The sequence below is a fragment of the Chelonoidis abingdonii genome, chromosome 2, assembly GCF_003597395.2.
Source record: "Chelonoidis abingdonii isolate Lonesome George chromosome 2, CheloAbing_2.0, whole genome shotgun sequence".
NCBI classification, from domain to species: domain Eukaryota; kingdom Metazoa; phylum Chordata; order Testudines; family Testudinidae; genus Chelonoidis; species Chelonoidis abingdonii.
Genome location: NC_133770.1, coordinates 189,781,603 through 189,803,379, shown reverse-complemented (window position 1 = coordinate 189,803,379; position 21,777 = coordinate 189,781,603). Strand labels below are relative to the sequence as shown.

The 21,777-nt window shown below is 39.2% G+C and overlaps 1 long non-coding RNA gene across 1 annotated transcript in view; it reads left to right on the top strand.

Moving 5' to 3' along the window:
* Window positions 1-12,195: 12,195 nt before the first annotated feature.
* The window catches only part of LOC116822832 (uncharacterized), a 41,345-nt gene continuing 31,763 nt past the window's right edge, over window positions 12,196-21,777 (top strand). Inside the window, exon 1 of the long non-coding RNA XR_004373252.2 lies at window positions 12,196-13,755. This is a non-coding gene — a long non-coding RNA (uncharacterized LOC116822832). The remainder of the gene's footprint in view (window positions 13,756-21,777) is intronic.

Genomic DNA, 21,777 nt, shown 5'->3' with positions numbered 1-21,777 from the left:
CTTCATCTAATTTCAAGTCTAAACTTCCTAGTGTCCAGTTTATATCCATTTGTTCTTGTGTCCACATTGGTACTAAGCTTAAATAATTCCTCTCCCTCCCTGATATTTATCCCTCTGATATATTTATAGAGAGCAATCATATCTCCACTCAGCCATCTTTTGGTTAGGCTAAACAAGCCAAGCTCTTTGAGTCTCCTTTCATAAGGCAGGTTTTCCATTCCTCGGATCATCCTAGTAGCCCGTCTCTGAACCTGTTCCAGTTTGAATTCATCCTTCTTAAACATGGGACACCAGAACTGCACACAATATTCCAGGTGGGGTCTCACCAGCGCCTTATATAACGGTACTAACACCTCCTTATCCTTGCTGGAAATACCTCGCCTGATGCATCCTAAAACCGCATTTGCTTTTTTAACAGCCATATCGCATTGGCGGCTCATAGTCATCCTGCTATCAACCAATACCCCAAGGTCCTTCTCCTCCTCTGTTGCTTCCAACTGATGCGTCCCCAATGTATATCTAAAATTCTTATTATTAATCCCTAAGTGCATGACCTTGCACTTTTCACTATTATATTTCATCCTATTACTATTACTCCAGTTTACAAGGTCATCCAGATCTTTCTGTATGATATCCCGGTCCTTCTCTGTGTTAGCAATACCTCCCACCTTTGTGTCATCCGCAAACTTTATTAGCACATTCCCGCTTTTTGTGCCAAGGTCAGTAATAAAAAGGTTAAATAAGATTGGTCCCAAAACTGATCCCTGAGGAACTCCACTAGTAACCTCCTTCCAGCCTGACAGTTCACCTTTCAGTACGACCCGTTGTAGTCTCCCCTTTAACCAGTTCCTTATCCACCTTTCAATTTTCATATTGATCCCCATCTTTTCCAATTTAGCTAACAATTCCCCATGTGGAATCGTATCAAATTCTTTACTGAAATCGAGGTAAATTAGATCCACTGCATTTCCTTTGTCTAAAAAATCTGTTACCTTCTCAAAGAAGGAGATCAGGTTGGTTTGGCACGATCTACCTTTTGTAAAACCATGTTGTATTTTGTCCCAATTACCACTGACCTCAATGTCCTTAACTACTTTCTCCTTCAAAATTTTTTCCAAGACCTTGCATTCTACAGTTGTCAAACTAACAGGCCTATAGTTACTCGGATCACATTTTGGTCCTTTCTTAAAAATAGGAACTATGTTAGCAATTCTCCAGTCGTACGGTACAACCCCTGAGTTTACTGATTAATTAAATATTCTTGCTAATGGGCTTGCAATTTCATGTGCCAGTTCCTTTAATATTCTTGGATGAAGATTATCTGGGCCCACTGATTTAGCTCCATTAAGCTGTTCGAGTTTGGCTTCTACCTCGGATGCGGTAATATCTACCTCCATATCCTCATTCCCATTTGTCATCCTGCCATTATCCCTAAGCTCCTTATTAGTCTTATTAAAGACTGAGGCAAAGTATTTGTTTAGATATTGGGCCATGCCTAGATTATCCTTAACCTCCACTCCATCCTCAGTGTTTAGCGGTCCCACTTCTTTCTTTGTTTTCTTCTTATTTATATGGCTATAGAACCTTTTACTATTGGTTTTAATTCCCTTTGCAAAGGCCAAAATCCATGTAGAGTTGGACCCTACATGTTCTGACCTCAATAAGGTAGCTTTCCTTGCTGATCTCTTCCATCTTCCACTCCTTGTGGACTTCCTGCTTTTTCTTAATTACCTCTCTGAGATGCTTCCTCATCCAGCTTGGTCTACAACTCCTGCCTATTAAGGGGCAGATTTGAATACCCTTATTCACATTGGCTAGTATTCAAGGTGTGATGCTCAGCATGAGTAAAGGTGTCAGAATCTGGCCCCATGTCATACATAAAGCAGTAACACTATAATAGGACCTGATCCTGCAATTCTTAAGAATCCTATGTGATCCTAAGAATGCCTTAGTGCCAGCTGGCAAAGGGGTCACTCCTCTGTAACAGCAACTCCTAACACACTGCTTTCATAGTATTTACTCAGAAAGAGTCCTGCAAAGTGTCTAATGGAAGCTTAGATCATACTGATCCTCCTAATGTTGTGTGATGTAGGTATGGGGGATATAAAGATGTAGGTATGTACTGGAAATATTTTTAGAATCTGTATCCCAGGCAGGGTTGACAAAGTGATGGAATCACCTATCTGCCTAAGTCTGTGACTGGAAATGTTTTATGTTGGCTTTACAATGCTCCAAGGGCCATTTTCATATAAAGTCAGTGGGAAAAACAGGTTGATAATGTGTGTGTGTGTGTTGGGGGGAAATGTGAACTCAACTGGGGAGAGCACAGAGTCTGAATCCCAGGGAGTCAACCTGACTCTGGGGGTGGGGAGGAAGAGAGCTTTAGGCTGTAAAAGCCAAGGCCCCAGACCACTTTTTAATCCTGTGCTTGAGGGGGTAACTGGGCAGTGCAGGTCCATCCATGTAAACAGGATCTCAACCTAGCTGGGTTGAAACACTGTAGAAAAGGCTTAGGTGAGGTAAGATTATGTTAGACAAGGATTGTATCCTGTTAAGTTTTAGTCTCTAGAAAACATACCTGTTATTACCCTTGTTCACTTCCAAAATTTTGTTTTCACTATAAAATAGATTAGAGTTGTGTTGTTACATTGGAGCGGATACTTGGCTGAATCAAACAAGCAGCTGTATTTATGCTAGACTAGAAAACCTGGTAATTACTGAGAGTGTCCAGTGACAGGGGCTGGATGCTATAGGGGAATGCCCTTCAAGGATGGTCATAGATTGGGACACACCTCCTATTAACCTGCAAAGCAAAGTAGGATTGGTAGAATCATTGAAAGACTGGTGATGTAAAGGTGCTGACACCCAGCTACCACAAAACAGATTCCCTCCTGCTGAAGGCAGGACAGGGCGGGTAACATGGGAACCCTGAGAAAGTGTCTTACTGACACAGGTATACTCACTTCAAAGGGCTACTCATGTAAGGGTGACATGATCAGGCCCAGATCATCAACTGGTGTTAAGTTGGAGTAACTGAGTTGTACAATGCTAATTTACACCAACTGAAGATCTAGCCAATATATTGTTGCATACTTTCAGGAACATCTGTTTTAAAACATTGCATAAATGTCTGGATTAGTAATTAAATATTTTCGATCTCAGCAAAAGCAGAATGGTATGTTTCTTCCCAGTCATCATTTTTAAATGAATCAAAATAGAAATCCAGAGTGACTGAGGAAAACCCCTACTACAAGTCATGAGTCCATGACCATCCAGTAATGAAAGCAGGCAGAAAAAAAAATACACACACCAAAAAAAACCAGTGCAGGTTGTTTGCATATTTAAATTATGTTCAGCACTTTTACTCATAGTTGTTTCAGCTTTCTGGTTCCATATTTCTATTTTTATTTTTAGTTGGGTGGATTTAAAGTGTCTAAAGGAAGCTTAGTTTAAACTGTCTCCATAGTGAGTGAGAGAGTTTTAAATGTGTGCGTGATGTGTGCACAAGAGAGAGATGCATGCACACACTGACTTTAGGGGCCCCTCAATGGATGCTAGGGGATCTGGGCAGGGTGTGGATTTTTTTAATTGGAGAATTAGGGCCCTGTAGGAGTTGGATTTGGGAGACTAGCTCAGTTTTTGTGGATGGCCTTTTACTGTCCAGAAAGACTAATTTGCTACTGCCCTGTTTGGCTCCCAGTGTCCTGCACCTCCAACTACACCTCAGAAGTAATGGATGGTATTAGCTGAACTGGACAAGTTCTGGGTTCCCTGATCCTTGCACTTCACCTTGATGGAGTTAGAGTAGCAAGGGGATCTATTGTAACTTCCTCTGGCAGCATAAGATAGAGAGTTTATACCACCAGGGGTTCAGGTATCTTAGAGCTTGGCTGTCCCATGCAGTGCCTTCTCACCCTCAGCACATTTCAGTTGTACCCCTCTCCTCCTACTTACATTAGAAGTTGTGGAGGCACAGTGGTATAGGAAGTGGCTACACCATCTCTGCCAGGTTTGCAGTGGTAGAGATTCCCCCTACACAAGGGGAATTTTTCCAGTTGGAATCTCCAAAGTTCCTTTAGTGCCACATAAAATCAAAGTAAAATAAAGGCCTGGGTACTAATTGTAATTACTTGGTAGGGCCCTCATAAGCTTTGGACAGTTTTTGTTGTTGTTGTCTCTTTGCTGAAACTGAAATACAATGATTTATCCATTGGTGCTGATTAGGATAGACAAATTATTGTAGAAATAGAAAAACTGTTTGCTCTTTAATAATGCTTAACTATAACAACATTGTTTTTCCTCTATTCAAGATATTCAATTCAACATGGAGGCTAAGCCATATTCACTAGAGATATAAATACTGAAATACTTTATGCTGGAACAGGTACTGCAATGTGTCTATACGTTTTATATCTTGCTTGAATAATTTATATTTCGTTTTATTTACATGTAATACAGTTTGAGAGATGACTGTGTAATAATGTCTAACATGAAAATAATTGGATTTTGATACCAAACACACAACTTTGATGGCTGGATGCAGTTTTATCTCACTTTTCTGAGAATCTGCTTTCCCCGTTTTTTCTTTAAAAAAAAATTCACAATTGTTTCAACATATTCTATTCAAGCTTTTTCAGTTCAGCATACATCTTTAGTGGAAAACTGGCAGACAACTGAGAGTTTTAAAGTATCACTTTGCAACTTTGTGTATAAGACTTCATTTTGCTACCATTACTTAGTTTACTCCTCGGGGAATTCTGCACCACTGAGCAGGTGCAGAATTCATGTCTGGTGCAGAATTTTTTTTCCTCTTGCAGAAAATACATTCTGCCCAAGAAGTGCTGCAGTTCTGCCTTTCGCCCACCCAAAGTTGCTGTGGTTCCGGAACAGTTGGTTGACTAGCAGTAACTGTGGCCTGCCTGTGGAGCCAGGTTAGGAGGCAGAGTGGGGCTCATGGGGTCACAGATTGGGGTTCAGAAGTGCTAGTGGGGGGGACAGACTAGAGCACAGGCTCAAGAGTTAGTGAGGTGACAACATTGAGCCAGAGGCTGAATGGGAGAGGGTTCCAGAGCCATACAGGGATGGGGGGCAGTGTATGGGATGTCATTTCCATTTCAGTATTAGGCCACCTTTCTTCTTTCTGGCCTGATGTAAAAATTATGCAAAACTTGGACCTGGTTGGGGGAGAGGGAGGGTGAAATGTTGTTTTAAAATATATGAAGATGTTGTAGATCACCTTTCTAGTAAATGGTCTGCCTGGAACACCAATACACTACACTCCAATGCTTTCTGGAGTTTCCATAAATTTTACTTAGACAAAGATTATAAAAGTAACCAAATCCTGGGTCACTTACTCCCCCTGAGCAGGAATTTGTAAGAACTGAATGACAGTCAAGAAAGGGCCTCTGAATTTGGCCAAGAGTTTATATAAAAATGGCAGTGTGAAAGCACAGTTCAGTATCTGATGGGGTGGGATGAGCTGGAAAAAATCAAGGCTTAAGTGCAGAATTGAGTTGATCAAAAACCTAATTCTTGTGCCAGAGGTGAAAGAGAAGCTTTGTATTTCTTAACCTTTCTGAAACAATTGTGTCAAGATCAAATTGGTTGAGTGAAAATTACTTCACATATATGGTGAAAGAAAATAATTCCTATGACTCTTCAGGTGTGTAGAATAGGAGCTCTCTGCTTCTGTTGTTTTACACATTTATAGCTAATGCAGAGACCTAAATGTGAAATCAGGGGGGCAATGTGAATTTGTGACTCTCTCTGTGGGACCTAGGGTTCATAAACTAATAAAGAGATTACACTCCTTCAGAATATGTATCTTTTTCAACTTTGATAATTATGTGGATAATCTTTCATGTAAGTGATCCAAGTATAAACAAAGCTGGTTGTTAGAAATAAAAATATTAGTCTAAAAATTAAATAATATTTTATGTAAAACACCATGCATGCGAGCCGAAAACACAACAGCAATGGAAATTGCTGTTCGGCAATGTGAAAGAAAGTTGTAGTGTTGATTGCTACATGCCATGTAGCATGATTATCAGTGAAGGGAAAGGCAAATGAGATGTCTTTGTCCATGACATGTCATACCTGGTCATCCCTAGGATTTCTCGGATATGCTCAGTACATACCACATGATGCTGCTTTTTTGAGGTGAATTAAGAGTAATCTAACCTCCCTGTAACAGTAAACAGAGATTCACTCAGGATGGTCAGACAGGGTCAAATGAGGGATTTTATGATTTTTTGACCTTATTTTGATGCAGCATTTGATAAATCTGAGAACGTCAAATCATGGAGTAATATATAAGATTATCCACTGGGACCTCTGTTTGTCTGCCTTTGTTTATGCTTCGGATAATACAGTATTCACATTTGTTGAGAAGGACAGCATTGGTGGAAGGGATAATAAGAAAACAATTTGCGGTAGTTATAAAAAGGGGAAAAACAAGATATATTGTACATGGGAAAATCTATGGAAGAAACGCTATATAAGGACAAAACTGGGTGAGGATACTAGAGCTGGGAGGCAAATAACTTTTCCTTACCATAAGAATGAAATTTTTTTTGAAAAATTTTCCCGTCCTCAATTGGGAGGAAGTCAAAATCTCAAATTTTGTGAACTGGAAATCTGAAAAATAAATTTCTGATTGTGCCAAATGAAATATTTCATTTTGATGTCAACCTTCTACATTTTATTTTACTATAAAATTAGCTTAAAACTCTAAACAGGTTGTTTTGACCTAAATAAATGGAATGTTGTAGTTTAGAAAATGTCAAAAAGGGACATCTTGACAATTTCAAAACTTAAAACAAGACTCAAAATGGGAAATGTATTGAAACAGTTTCTTTCCTACAAAGAGTTTCAGTTTTAATAGGCATTTTCGGACACAGATTTTGTCCAAATGTGATCATGGTCTTCAGGGCCCAAGACAAACATCAGGGCAGATTTGAGTAGGGTGCAAAGTCCACTGCATTTATTGAGGCAGTTTCCCACACCCCACCTTTGGGAAAGGGTTCTATACAACAGTCTTGTTAGGCCTCTCAGGCCTTCCCCAGACAGCACAGGCACATCAATAGTCCTTGGGCGCCAGAGGCTGTCCTGGACAGCCCAAAAAGCTGTTTTTGGGACTACTACTTTGCTTTACTCAAAAAACAAAACAAAAAAACCCACTCAATAGTCCTGGTGCAGGCCTACCTTCTTCCACAGGGCTCTAGCAGTCATCAGTCTCTGAAGAGGTTGTGGGCTGGTCTTTTCTTCAAGGAGCAAAGGAGAGAAGGTCTGTTCTCCTCCCTAGTCAGCCAGCTATCGAGCTGCCATCCTCCCCTTTTAACTGCCCCTTCATTACCTGACAGTGAGTGCAGGTGTAGCGGGACAGGGCTGAGCGGGCCCACAGCAGCTCATTAACTGTTGCTGGGTCAGTGTAGGGTTGGTATACTCCATCACACTGAAAAAATCTTGACAAGTTCTAGAAAATACCAACAATGCTGGCCTCTGCTAATGTGAGTTTAAAGATAAGAAGCTAGTGCTCTAATACAAGCACATCTGTAGCAACTGAATAAACAAACAAAAGTGCATAGAACATGAATATAACCCCCTGTCCTAATAATTTACAGAGACACTCTGAAACCCTTTATTTTGCACTGTTTTTTATATAATAGCTCCAAATTGTATGCTCCTGTTGTTGCATATGCATAGCAGATGAATGAATGCTGAGTTACAATGAAATTATATATTCATAGGGGAGAAGGGGAAGGGGGGACAACATCAAAAAGAGTTGCAAAGTGTTCTGAGTTCATCATTTCACATAAAATGTACATCTTTTTGGTTATGCCTTAAAAACAAGTTGTAGTACTGCATCCTGTCAGCAGGACTAGAGTTAAGTGCCTGTCGGGGCTTTCCCTTTAATATCATTGGATCACATTTTCAGTATAATACGTCAGCTGTTTCAAATTGTGTTGGCCTAAATCTTAACATGCAAGTTTATGAGCCTGGATGCAGTTTTCTGTTTAAAAAATTGATTTGTCCTGTTCACTTACTTGCTAAATGGCCAAAAAATGTGCAACTTTCAATATTCCAGTGACTGTTTCCAAACTGGAGATCAATAATATCCTAGTTTAAATATATAATAAAAATTTTGGCCAGGAACTAGTCAATACAGTAGAATCTCAGAGTTATGAACACCCAAGTTACAAAGTGACTGGTGAACAATACACCTCATTTGGAACCGCAAGTATGCAATGAGACAGCAGCAAAGACAAAAAAATAAAAAAGGCAAATACAGCACTGTGTTAAACGTAAACTACTAAAAAAATAAAGGAAAAGTGTAAAAAAAAGTGACAAGATAAGGAAACATTCTATGCTTGTTTCATTTAAATTAAGACCATTAAAAGCAACATTTTTCTTCTGCATAGTAAAGTTTCAAAGCTGTATAAAATCAATGTTCATTTGTAAACTTTTGAAAGCACAACCATAACATTTTGTTGAGTTACCAGAGTTATGAACAACTTCCAGACCTGAGGTGTTTGGAAATCTAAGGGTCTGCTGTAGTTTGAACTATGCACCTTCTGCAAAAATATTTTAAGGCAACCAAAGATGATATTTTTTAACATACCTGATTAAGGAACTGCGTACACATTGTTGGAAAGTTCATTATCCTTCAGCAATATTGATAACTAAATTGAAACAGTGGCTTTTTGAAAGGTCTGTATAAGCCAACATCAGTTTCAGAAAGGTTCCTGACTCTGGGTCGATGGGATTCGCATAGTCCTGCATTTCACACTCAGCTCACTTTCAGTGACTCCCCAGGACTTGCCCCCTCATTGTGCTATGGCCACCTAACTTCTTTCACCATTCTACCAGCACAGTCTTCAGGAATAATCCTCAATTCCTACAGGAACTTTGGGGAATAGGGTGCATCTGTTTATCCTCTCACTTAAATAAAGCAGCAGGATTGGGGAAACACTTCAGAACATAGGTGCCAACTCCATAGGTGATCTGGGGCTGGAGCACCTGTGGAAAAAAAATAGTGAGTGCTTTGCACCCACTAGCAAAAATTGTTTGGTGGCTGAGGGAGGTGCTTAGGGGAGGGCAGCGCCTTGGGGAAGGGGTTGGAGTGGGGCAGGAAGAGACAGAGCAAAGGCAGGGTCTTGGCAGAAGGGACAGAGCAGGGGCAGGGCCTTAGCAGAAGGAGCAGAGTGGGAGCGAAGTCTTGGGGTGGACTATTCCCGGGAAAAAAGAAAACTCAATGCCTATGCTTCAGAGTGTTCCTTAGCTAGAGTATGCTATATCTGAACCCAGCTCAGTAGAGCTGGTGGCTGCAGCAGAAGAGAGAAATGCTTCCCTTTTCCCACCAACCTAATGGTGGAAGGGTCAAGAAAGGGCAAAAGGGAGCCACTTCAGCCCCAGGAGAAGCCCAGTGGAAGAAGGATCCCCTGAGCAAATATACAAGAAGAGGGTTTCTCAGGGCAAGGAACAAATAGTGTCTGAGGCCGCCAGGCAAATGTGCTAAAAATGTCTGGTGTACGCTTCTGAGAAGGGACTGTGTAGATGCCAACTCCTGGGACCAAAGTCCATGTGACAGAGTGTACTAGTCATCCAACAGCGCCACAAACTGGTATCCTTTGGCCTGCTAGACCCAGGGTTGTGAGTGCAATCCTTGAGGGGGCCATTTAGGGAGCTGGGGCAAAAATCTGTCTGGCGATTGGTCCTGTTTTGAGTAGGGGGTTGGACTAGATGATCTCCTGAGATCCCTTCCAACCCTATGATTCTAACTTGCTTCTTTTTGCTTTATGCTTCTCCATAGTGTGTGTTAGGGGTCTCACAACAGTAAATGAAAAGGCAATGTTAAATACCATATGTGGCATTACTGAGACACAGCAAAAGCTAGTTCAGGATAGCCCTGCCAAGGGGAAAGGGTGGAGGCACAAGAAGCTTCCCCACTTTTCTGCCACATGTATAGGGGCTGGCTACTATTGTAGTTCTTGTATTTTCCTAAGTACAGAACTGTTCTATCTTAGTGCCGTCAGGGACATTAATCACCCTAAAATGGTTAGGGAGGAAGTAGGATGATGGCCCTGTTTCCCCTTCACTATCTGGTCATGCATGGGGACACATGCCTCATCCCCCAATGCAGAGCAGCAGTGAACGTCTGCCCTATGTGCATCAGGGAGATCTGGACATCATGCCTTCCATTCCTCTCCGAACACAAAGCTGTGGCTTAGATGTCACAACAAAGCTTTTATTAGTGTTATTTTAATACAGTTTATTCAGTTTTTGGTGCAAATTGTTATAGTATAATTCCATATTGCTTCCACTAAAATACTGAACTAATTCAGTATGATGATAGTTATTGCTGGTTAATACCAACTTAGTGTATAGCAATTGCTTTGCTTAGTTTAGGGCAGGGGTGGGCAACCTATGACACGGGTGCCGAAGATGGCACACGAGCTGATTTTCAGTGGCACTCATGCTGCCTGGGCCTGGCCACTGGTCTGGAGGGACTCTGCATTTTAATTTAATTTTAAATGAAGCTTCTTAAACATTTTAAAAACCTTATTTACTTTACATACAACAATAGTTTAGTTATATATTATAGACTTAGCGAAAGACCTTCTAAAAACATTAAAATGTATTACTGGCACGCAAAATCTTAAATCAGAGTGAATAAATAAGACTCAGCACACTGCTTCTGAAAGGTTGCTGACCCCTGGTTTAGGGCTTGTCTGCATGGCATCGCAAAGTGTGCTAGAGAGACGTGATTGGTAAAGTGCACTAACGTGCTGTGCTCTAATTTCACTGTATAGACCCTGTTGGTGTGCTCTAAAAGGTACCCAGATCACATTAACATAGTCCTGACTACGTTAGTGTGAAGTAGGTACTTTTTTAGAATGCACCATCAGGTCTACATCAGGTGTTAAGAGTGCAACTTTACAAATCATACCCCCTCTAGTGTGCTTTGCTGGCACCATGTAGACAAGCCCTCAGTGGTATTAAACCCCAGGGTAACACCTTTATAAGTACTTTTCATTGATATTAGTGGCTCACTGAGATGCATAGCATACAGTAGGAACACAGGGAAAAATTTAGCCCTGGCCTAAGCGAGTGTGTTTAGACCATACAATATACATGCCTTTTTGTAGGACTTCACTATGATTTAAGACAGATGATGAGTTAATTGTGTAATAACCATTTCTAATGGAACTGCTATAGCTACAAGAATAATTTAGAATTATATGTGGCCAAGATTTTCAAAGATGAATGCCTAAATTTAGGATCCTAGGGAAAGAATTTCAAAGGCACAAATAGCAGTTAGGCACTTGACTCCCATTGAGTTTGAATGGAAGTTAGCCACCCAGTTGCCACGCGTACCTTTGAAAATTCTCCCCCGGAAGTCCCTCTTTAGGTACCTGAACAAGTGTCCTGATTATCAAAAGTACTGAGCACCCAACAGCTCTGACTGACTTCAGTTGGGAGCTGCATAATGATCAGCAGCACCTATGAAAATCAGGTCATTAATTTAGATGCCTAAATGGGGACCTAACTTCAAGCACATATCTTCCCAAATCTTGGCTTATATTTCTAAGGCACTAAACCCCATAGTATATGAGTGCCAGAGACATGTTCATGTTCATATTCAGGCAAGATACTTCCATAGATAAACCTCACCTTTTTTGTAGCACATGACTTACAATTTAGCATTTTTAGTTCATTTCTAACACTGTACTTAGTCATAGAAACTGTTGTCATTAACAATAGCTTATCATATTGCTTATTTTGGTGACAGGAGGTTAACTATCCAATAGACATGTTCCATTCTTGCAAGGCATTTTTAAAAAAAAAATTCAAGACCCCCATGAAACTGCTGAAAACTATGTAGATGGAAAATGGCACCAAAAATCACTGCCAGGTGTATCTGAGTGTAGCTACTTTTTCTAGTCCAATTTTTGTATGCAAGGTCATCCTTCTGGTGCTACCTTAGAAACTGGCCTTATCCTATAGAGGACATTGAATGATAACACTGCAAGTCAGCTGACTGCTGTGTCACAGAGCTGCTGCTTTCTACATTATCGCAACTGCCAGAGCTCTTAGTGCTGCAGTTTTCTAGTCGCAGTGCGGCAAAGCAGACGCATAGAACTAGGCACAAAGCAACCAAACCAACACAGGTTTTTTATTCTTCAATCTTTTTTTTTTTATATGAGAGAAATTTAATTTTGTTCGCATAAGAGCAGACATACAGCCTGGATGTGCACATTGGCTTCTAACTCAGCAGCGTTTTCAGCTGAGCAGCTACTGCTCGGAGCCTGAGATCCAAATTGCCTCTGATGAAGAACAACTGGTTTCCCACCTTGTTTACTAATAGTTTTTTATACCACGGTGATATACCTGCAAGAATAGGACAAAGGAGGCGGCACTTCTCACTATCTGACTGGGGCCTTTGCAACCACTTCACTGCTGAAGCTTTCTAAATGAGCCAAGGGTCACATATAATATTGGCGTTATAGATCGATTGTAAGAAACTGCAGCAATTAGAGCAAAGCTCAAACAAGAAACCAGACTCGCTGACCTAAATCAATCCCAGTCCTTCTGGATACAGGGCAGTCGACTAGCATTGACACAACCAGCCATCAAGTGGAGAGTCTCTGGGATTGCAATCTGTGTCAGTTGGAGCCTGTGAGAATGAAACACTCCACTTTCGTTTATCCACTTGCTTCTTTTTTTACCCCTTCTTTCCCTGTAAGCAGCTATTAATTGTGCTTGGTTTCTAAGTGTATATTTGTGTGGATTAGTCTGTCTGTAGTGCAGTCCTTATCTGCTCTAGCTGGAAATCAGGGCACTAAGTCAGCCTGCTTTAACAGTTGTTTCTTTCTGCGTGATGCTATGCAGCTAGAATGGGTTACACTGACAACAAAGGAGGAAGCACAAAGCATCACTTTATCTTCTGGGCTCTTACAGGAACATAACTCTTTTTTCCTGATATGCCGCCCTCTTTTTCTTTTCTGCTTTTTTTTTTTTTAAATTCATCTAATCGAAGAGCCTAACAGACAATCATCATGGATGTGGTTTTTAATGATTTGGAAAAGACAGCCTGTGGAGACTGTGATTTGAGACAGCAACACATTTAGGTTATTGCCAATTTGAAATACTTGGTTTGTGAAGCAGAGCCCTAAGGGACAAGCTCAGTAACTAAGAGAAAGATCGTAGATAAAGAAATAAAAATGACAAGCGTAATGGAGGTTCTGCAAAAGAGAATGTCAGAGAATCAGTTCATGGATGGCAATTTCACCAGTCTGAAACTGAATAATTCATAGAATGAAATTACCCTGCTTTCACCTTTCCATTTAAACCGGCATGATCTGAATCTCTAATAAATCTTCAAGATAAAGTAAAACGCCAATTTGAATCTAAAGAGCTTTTAAAACCAGATGCTACATTCTGAATCTTTCGATACCTTTCACAATTTTCCTGTGAGAACCGCACTTCATCACGAAGCACCATTACCAGTGAAAATTACTGTGATTACAATAGCAACAATAGAATATCATCAAATGATACCTAATTTTCCTAATTTACTAAGGCTGACAGTGTGGTTTTAATGCCCATCGTGTGTCATCATGTCTGGTACTGGATCAGTATCACATTGGAACAAAAATGTCTTAGTATATGCCTCAATCTTTGCTACTTTTAACTTTGAAAACACAGGAAAATCTATATACAGTGTTAAAATTTGCATTGTAAGCGTGTTTTAAGGTATGAGTGATTCTCCATGATTTTGTTTAGTTCCTGAGTAGTGGTTGGCATTATGTTACTAATTTGTTTATACTGTATGCTTTTGCACAAAGACTGCAGCAAATGATTAACAGTGTGGAGAATCCACACTATGAAAGCAATAGCAGTGCTTTCATAAATTAAGCCAATATGGGTTTTGTGCCTTATTTGAATGGTTACCTGTTTTCAGGTTAAAAATCCTTTTCTGGAATTGCTGGTCGTGGTTGCGTTACTTAAGTATTTGATTTTTAAAATGCACACCATTGCCAGTAAAAACAACTGTATGTAGCACTAACAGGATTTTTTCCCCTCTTCAGCAATTAAACTATGATATGTGTATGCTCTGAAAAATATGTGCTGATCATTGGAAATCTCTTACTGAAAATAACTTCTTTTAACAAGCTGGGAAACAGAGTGCTTCTGAATCTGCTCTCATTACGCCTTGAGAAGCTGTTCTGGTAACAAATCTTCACTTGGGAACTGGCCATAATTTTGTACAGCGGGATGCATGACTTCTGAAACAATACGTAGCATTTATACAGTATGTCGGTTCCTACAGTTAGTATACAGGAGAGTATTTTAACATGTATTTTGAGATAGAGTCCTTATCATTTAATAGTAGAGTGGGAGAGAGGCACAGAAGTTTAGAAATATGCATTCTTTATGGAGGAAGTTGTGGGGTTTTTTGGTATGTGTTTGAGTTATATACCTCAGTTTTGTTTTTCATTCCACCATCAGGTCTATTTTATCTTCAAAAGATATTTTCAAATGGAAAGAAGGTAAGTATTTCTACTTATTTCCATGATTGTGTAATATTTTCTATCTAATTTCATTTGGGGAAAAATGCACTTTTCTATTGTAGGTTTATATAGACAATTAGTATCTCTGTACATACTATACAAAATATCCTCAGTACCTGTTTTTCATAAAACTAAATAAAGTAGATTTTTAAATAAAAATTGGTGTTCTTTAGTCAAAGTATATTTTTTAAAAATTGCTACAAAAGACTTCTTTTTTTACATTGAATGTTTGCTCTTTAACATTATTTAATAAGGATTTACTAGATTTCATTATGAGTGTTCTTAAAACTTTGCATGGTACCATTTTGGATTTTAAGATACTGCGTCATCCTACACTGTGTTATATCTCTGAATTTTCAGTATAGGAGTATACTATGTGTAGAAGTGGCAGAAGGTTTTGCAGTTTGTGCTGTGGTAACAAAGGGCTTTGGAAAGGCACTAAATATGCTTATGCAAAAGGTTTAGGTTTTTTTAATATTCAGTAACTGTGATTTAGCAAACAGTTTTTCCTGGGCAGCAGATTCTTTAGCTGCTACACTATCAGGAATTAATTAGTGTAATCAGTGATGTGAAAATCTATTTTGTGTTCTTCACTTTTAAAGTGGTATTCAGAAATTAACAAAGAAAGGGCTTTGTACAATGCAAAGACTGTTACTCTTTTGGTGAAAGTGTGAAAACTATGCTATGCTACCTTCGTAATAAAAGGCAAAATATTCAAACTAAACTTTTTGTGAGGGAATTAACATAAGTATATTTTAGACGTGAGCTGCTTTATAACAGATATTTTACATTTGTATGCATCTTAAAAATATAATAGATAATGTAACAATTAGTATAGAATATGAATTTTTCATACTGGAACATAAATAATTTTTGAAAAATTCCATACAAATATGGGTTAGCACTGATATTAGTATTACAGTTGACTACTGGTAGTCCGTTGAGACCTTCTGTTCAGATCCTTATACCATGTTCATCACAGTGGTGATGGTCTGTATAGAGTTGGTTGGTCACATGGTGCTAGCTGTCCTCATTTCCAGCTACAAAACAGTGTTAAAAGATAAGAAACTGTATTTTTAGCAATGTCTTGATTTGTTCCCCTAAATTTGTATGGTCTGATCCAAAGCCTATGGAAGTCAGCTAGAAGAATCCCATTGAATTCCATGAGCTTTGGATCAGGCCCTTATTAACAATAAACGTGACTCAGATCCTCTTTGAATGGTCCCATCTTTAATCTGCCAATTGATTCCTTTTGTGGCTCTAAATCTACCTCATGCTTCAAAATAAGCGGTGCTGGTACCTGATCCAGTCTAATATTGCCTTTTTAATGTAAGCATCTGCTGTAGTTGCCACAAGGTTGCTATGAGATGGCAGTAGGAGGGGAGATGGTCTTTGAGACATTGCTATAAGCATCTTATGAAAATGTTTGAGAACACTGCAAGTAAGCTATACATTTAGGTCTGCTGTATATTTAAAAATAAGCAGCATCATGTGCCTCTAAATATACTGCTGATTGTAAATAGGGGTGAGGGAGAGAGACAAATTCAAACATTTTCAAAAATTAGATAAATGTTGGCATTGTTATATTATGAAAAATTGTTAAAATATAACTATATATTCATATAGCAATGGCAACTATAGCAATAATATTTGTATGGTTGTATAAGCAATTAATAAAATGCAGCCAAAACTGAAGTATGCTGACATTGAGTAATATAATGACTGAAAGTTAGCTAATGTAACGCCAATATTTAAAAAGGGCTCTAGAGGTGATCCCGGCAATTACAGACCGGTAAGTCTAACCCGTCAGTACCAGGCAAATTAATTTGAAACAATAGTTAAGAATAAAATTGTCAACACATAGAAGCAACATAACTGTTGGCAAAAGTCAACATGGTTCTGTAAAGGGAAATCGTGTCTTACTAATCTATTTAGAAGTTCTTTGAAAGGGGTCAACAACATGTGGACAAGGGGATCCAGTGGACATAGTGTACTAGATTTCAGAAGCTTTGACAAGGTCCCTCACGCAAAGGCTCTTACGTAAATTAATGTTGTCAGGGATAAAGGGAGATCCTTTCATGGATTGAGAACTGGTTAAAAGACAGGAACAAAGGTAGGAATAAAATGCGTAAATTCAGAATGGAGAGGGGTACAATGGTAGTGGTGTCAGGGGTCAGTCCTAGGACCAATCCATTCAACTTATTTCATAAATGATCTGGAGAAAAGGGTAAAACCAGTGAGGTGGCAAAGTTTTGCAGATGATACTAAACTGCTCAAGATAGTTAAGACCAAAGCAGACTGTGAAGAACTCAAAAAGATCTCACAAAACTAAGTGATTGGGCAAAAATGGCAAATGAAATTTAATTGTGGATAAATGTAAATAATGCAATGGAAAAAATAACGCCCAACTATACATACAATATGAGGGGCTAAATTAGCTACAACTAATCAGGAAGAGATCTTAGGAAGTCATCGTGATATTTTCTTGAAGATGTCCATGGCAGTGGTGCAGCTAGAGGCAGTCAAAAAAGCAAACAGGAGGTTAGGAATCATAAAAAGGGGATAGAGAATAAACGGAGAATATTCTTTATTGACCTTATATAAAATCCATGGTATCACCCACATCTTGAATACTGTTGTACAGATGTGGTCTCCTTCATCTCAAAAAAAGATATACTGGAATGCAAAGAAAAACAAAAAAGAAAAAGTTCAGAAAAGGGCAACTAAAATGATAGGGGTTTGACGAGGGTTCCCATATGAGAGAGATTAAAGAGACTTAGGACTTTTCAGCTTGGAAAAGAGGAGACTAATTGGGGGATATGATAGAGGTATATAAAATCAATCATGGTGGTGGGAGAAAGTGAATAAGGAAAAGTATTTACTTTGTCCCATAATATAGAACTAGGGGCCACCAAATGAAATTAATGGGCAGCAGGTTTAAACAAATAAAAGGAAGTTCTTCTTCACAGCGCACAGTCAAACCTGTGAACCTTGCCTGTAGAGTCTGTGAAGGCTAGACTATAACAGGGTTTAAAAGAGAACTAGATAAATTCATGGAGGTTAAGTCCATTAATGGCTATTAGCCAGGATGGGTAAGGAATGGTGTCTCTAGCCTCTGTTTGTTAGAAGGTGGAGATGGAAGGCAGGAGAGAGATAACTTGATCATTCATTACCTGTTAGGTTCACTCCTCTGGGGCACCTGGCATTGGCCACTCTTGGTAGACAGGATACTGGGCTGGATGGACCTTTGGTCTGACCCAGTTTGGCTGTTCTTATATTCTTATAACTACACATAATAAAATAAATGGTACAATCTACAAAGTTAAATTTTTTAACTAAAATCCTATATTATACTATAACATGGATTGGCTCTGGCTTTGTATTTATTATTCCTTTGCAATGATGTACTATTACATACAATTATATCTTCAATATGGGCAAAATACAGTCCCAGTCACTTTTGCACATGAGCAACAAATGGATCTATTCACCTTAGTAAAGTTACTTGTGTGTAAATGTTTGTGGGATCAGGCCCTTGGGCTACACTTGGTAGTGATCCTAATTCTATAGCACATACAACAAAATATTGGGACCAGTTCTTCTAACGGCAGCATGATTGGTCCTGTTAGCTTTATGTTTATGGCCTTTCTGCTTTTTGGGAAAGTTGCTTTGGTTTCTTTCCTATAAGTGACAGTATATTTGATGAAATGATAAATGGAAGTTGCTTCTTGTATTCAAAGTATTCAAACACTCATATCCTGGAGTAAACAAACTCTAAGAATGAACATCCAGAATACGCTGGTTAATCATATAGCAGGGAACAGCAAGATATTGTATTTCTGTCATTAGAATGAAACGTACCATCCGGGCTGTCAATCTTGCATTCTTATTGGTACTAAAAAACTAATGTTAGTGGATTTAGACTTAAGCCATTGTCAAAAAATATCAGAGGAGTAGCCGTGGTAGTTTGGATCTGTAAAAGCAGCAAAGAGTCCTGTGGCACCTTATAGGCTAACAGATGTATTGGAGCATGAGCTTTCATGGGATGCATCCGACGAAATGGGTATTCACCCATGAAAGCTCATGCTCCAATACGTCTGTTAGTCTATAAGGTGCCACAGGACTCTTTGCTGCAGTTAACGAAGAATAAATGTCTTCATATGCTAAAGTCTGTAGGTGCCTGGTTATTTTCTTAGCTGCGTATAACTGCTGAGCTGCCATTATCATCTAAGCACTAGTCATGGTAATGAATATTTGGTTGCTTACAGCAGCATTTATATTTCCATGGTCCCTAAAATGGAAACCAGACAGATCTTTACTTTACATATCTTATATTTATATGCACACATTAAAAAAGGGTATCTGTCCATATGCTCTACGCCCCCCTGATATAATTTGAAAGTACACAAACCTCAAAAGAACACTCCAACTTAGCTAACATGAATCAATGACATTCAGTATGACCCTCAGTCAGAAACCAAAGCAAATCAAAAGCTGAAACCACCCTTCTTCTCCAGGAGCTCACCACCCTCACAATTCTCTGTCGTGTTCAAAAGCCTGCAAAAAAACCTAAGATTTGCAGTGTGCCCTGATGGTCCTTAAATTCAAGCTATTTCTGACCATCAGGTGAATTCCAAAGTGGCAGAGCCCCCAAAGAGAGTACTTTGTCAGCAGTCCCCCCGTTTTGTTTGTACCAACTGGGCTTCAGCTTGAAATGCGTCTGATGATCTGAACCAGGGGAGCAAGGCTGTATTCTAATGTCTTTAGCCTGCATGACAGAAATAAAACATCTCCACCTAGATTTCTCCTCCTGTTGTTGGCTTTATTGCTGCAAAGGGCTGGGTGCTTCCTGCAAGGTGCTGAGTACCTTCAGCTCCCAATGAAGTTAGTCGGAGCAGAACTGCTTAGTTCCTATTGAGATCAAGCCCTTTGGTGCTAGATTTCTGTGTAGACAAATGCCAGAGAGGAAGTCAAACACCGTTTAAACTCCATGTAATGTAACAGTATGGCAACAGCAGCAGAATGTGCTTTACATAATGTCTTGATAACTTTGTAAATTATCAAAAAAGCTTCAGACAGACGAGACGCTGTAGTAATCTGTAGAAAGACTCAGATTCATGTTAGTGAGGCCTCAAAGCCGTTGGCCTAAAATAGAAAATGCCATACAGACCTCATAACTTAATCCTCCATATTCATTACAAAATCTGGCCCATATATCTGTTTGCGTTACTCAGACAAATAACCCCTATAACTCAGCGGCTCTACTCAAATAAGATGAGAAGGATTTGACTCTAAAATTCCTGAGAAGTCTGCAATATCCATTTATATTTTTGTCCTCAAATCACTGAATCAAACAAGTCCTACAGTGTCAGTATTCACTAAAACAATTGCTAAATTATTTGCCATCAGTCTTCATATTGAATCACTACATAAGGAAAAAATTCCATGTACACATTACACATATTGGATAAATGGCCCTTCAGAAAAGAATCAGGTTTTATTTTTGCTATAATAAATATTAAGGATTTGTCACTTACTTCACATGCATTTCAGTTATAGTCAAACAACAGAGCTTCCTGGCATGATGTTTCTGTTTTAATGAGTCCAAATCATCATTCTGTTACCATCTCAAAACTCCCGTATGGTTCAGCAATGAACAGAGTTAGAACCATCTAAATGTAGTAGTATTGTGCAAGAAGGAAGTTAATCAACTTCTTCTTTCACAAGGCAAGAAATAATAAAAAATTGGTATAAATAACTTAGCTCTTCCTTGGATGACCTTAGCTTATTCAGGAACTCCTGGCCCCAACATATACCAACTATTTCATGTAAATGTAACCCAGTAGAAAGGGTCTATTAAAATGATTAAGGATTCATTGTATGCATTATCCCACAATTTTTGAAACATAGGAAAATCCCACTGACTTTCACAGTTGCTGTGCAAGTATAAAAGACAACCTTCAATCCTTAAGTGACAGGAATTTAAATATATTAATTTAATTTATATTTGATTACATATCTAATACTGTAAATAAGTAACATAGGATAGTTAATATCAAGGCATTACATTAAAATGTAATGCAATGGTATTAATAAAAGTTTGTACTCCGAACAGTGTTTTAATTTGACATGTCATTTTCATTATGAGTAAGGTGCATAAATCAGCTTTATTGTTCTCAGCATGTGATACAAATTTTAGGGTCTGTATTTTAATGTTTTGACTCCATCTACTTAGTCAGCTCAAACATCTATTGAAGTTAGAGTTTTCTTGAATAAGAACTACATTAAACCCAAGTAAATGATCCAATCACTGAGGTATGGGATATTCTGATGTGGGTCTCCCTCAGTATCTCCGATTGAGGTGTTCCACTTACATTTAAATTCCATGAAATAATTGAATAATTAAATATTAATTGGGCTCATAAGCGCCAACTTCCTCGCTTTCTCCTGGGTGCTCAACCCACCCTCAGCCCTGCCCCCACCCCACCCCTTCCATGTGGCCCCACCCCTGCCCTGCCCCCATTCCAACTCCTTCCCCAAAGTCCCCACTCCACCCCTTCCCTGCCCCTATTCCAACCCCTTCCCCAAATCCCTGCTCCAGCCCCGCCTCTTCCCCTGAGCATGCTGCATTCCTGCTCCTCTCCTCCATCCTGGAGCTTGCTCATGCCGCCAAACAGCTGTTTAGCAGCATCTGGGCAGAGGAGCAGAGGCGGAGGACGAGGTGGGGGGGGAGCTTTGTTGCTGGTGGGTGCAGACCACCCACTAATTTTTCCCTGTGGGTGCTCCAGCCCTGGAGTCGGCGCCTATGATTGGACTAGAGAGAGTGAGAATCACCCAGTGGTTAAAACACTCACCTGAAAGGTGGCAGATCCCTGTTCAAATCCCATCTCATCAGGGAGAGGGAAAACTTGAACCTCCTGCATTATAAGTACTGTAAGTACCCCAACCAATGGGCTAAAGGTTATAAGTAGGTTTGGTATTCCCCACTCCCCTAATAATTTCAATGGATAATACTGATGTTTATTTTTAAGCATTTTTTAAAAAAATGTTTCTCTATTTAAATTTTCACAGTTGCAGGGAATTTTGGGGGGGGAGCAGACACTTATTTAATGACAGTAGACATTGATATTCAGAAAGTTAAAAAAGTTCATAACCATTTAAAACACAAATTGTCAACCTCACATGCCAAAATACACAAAGCAGA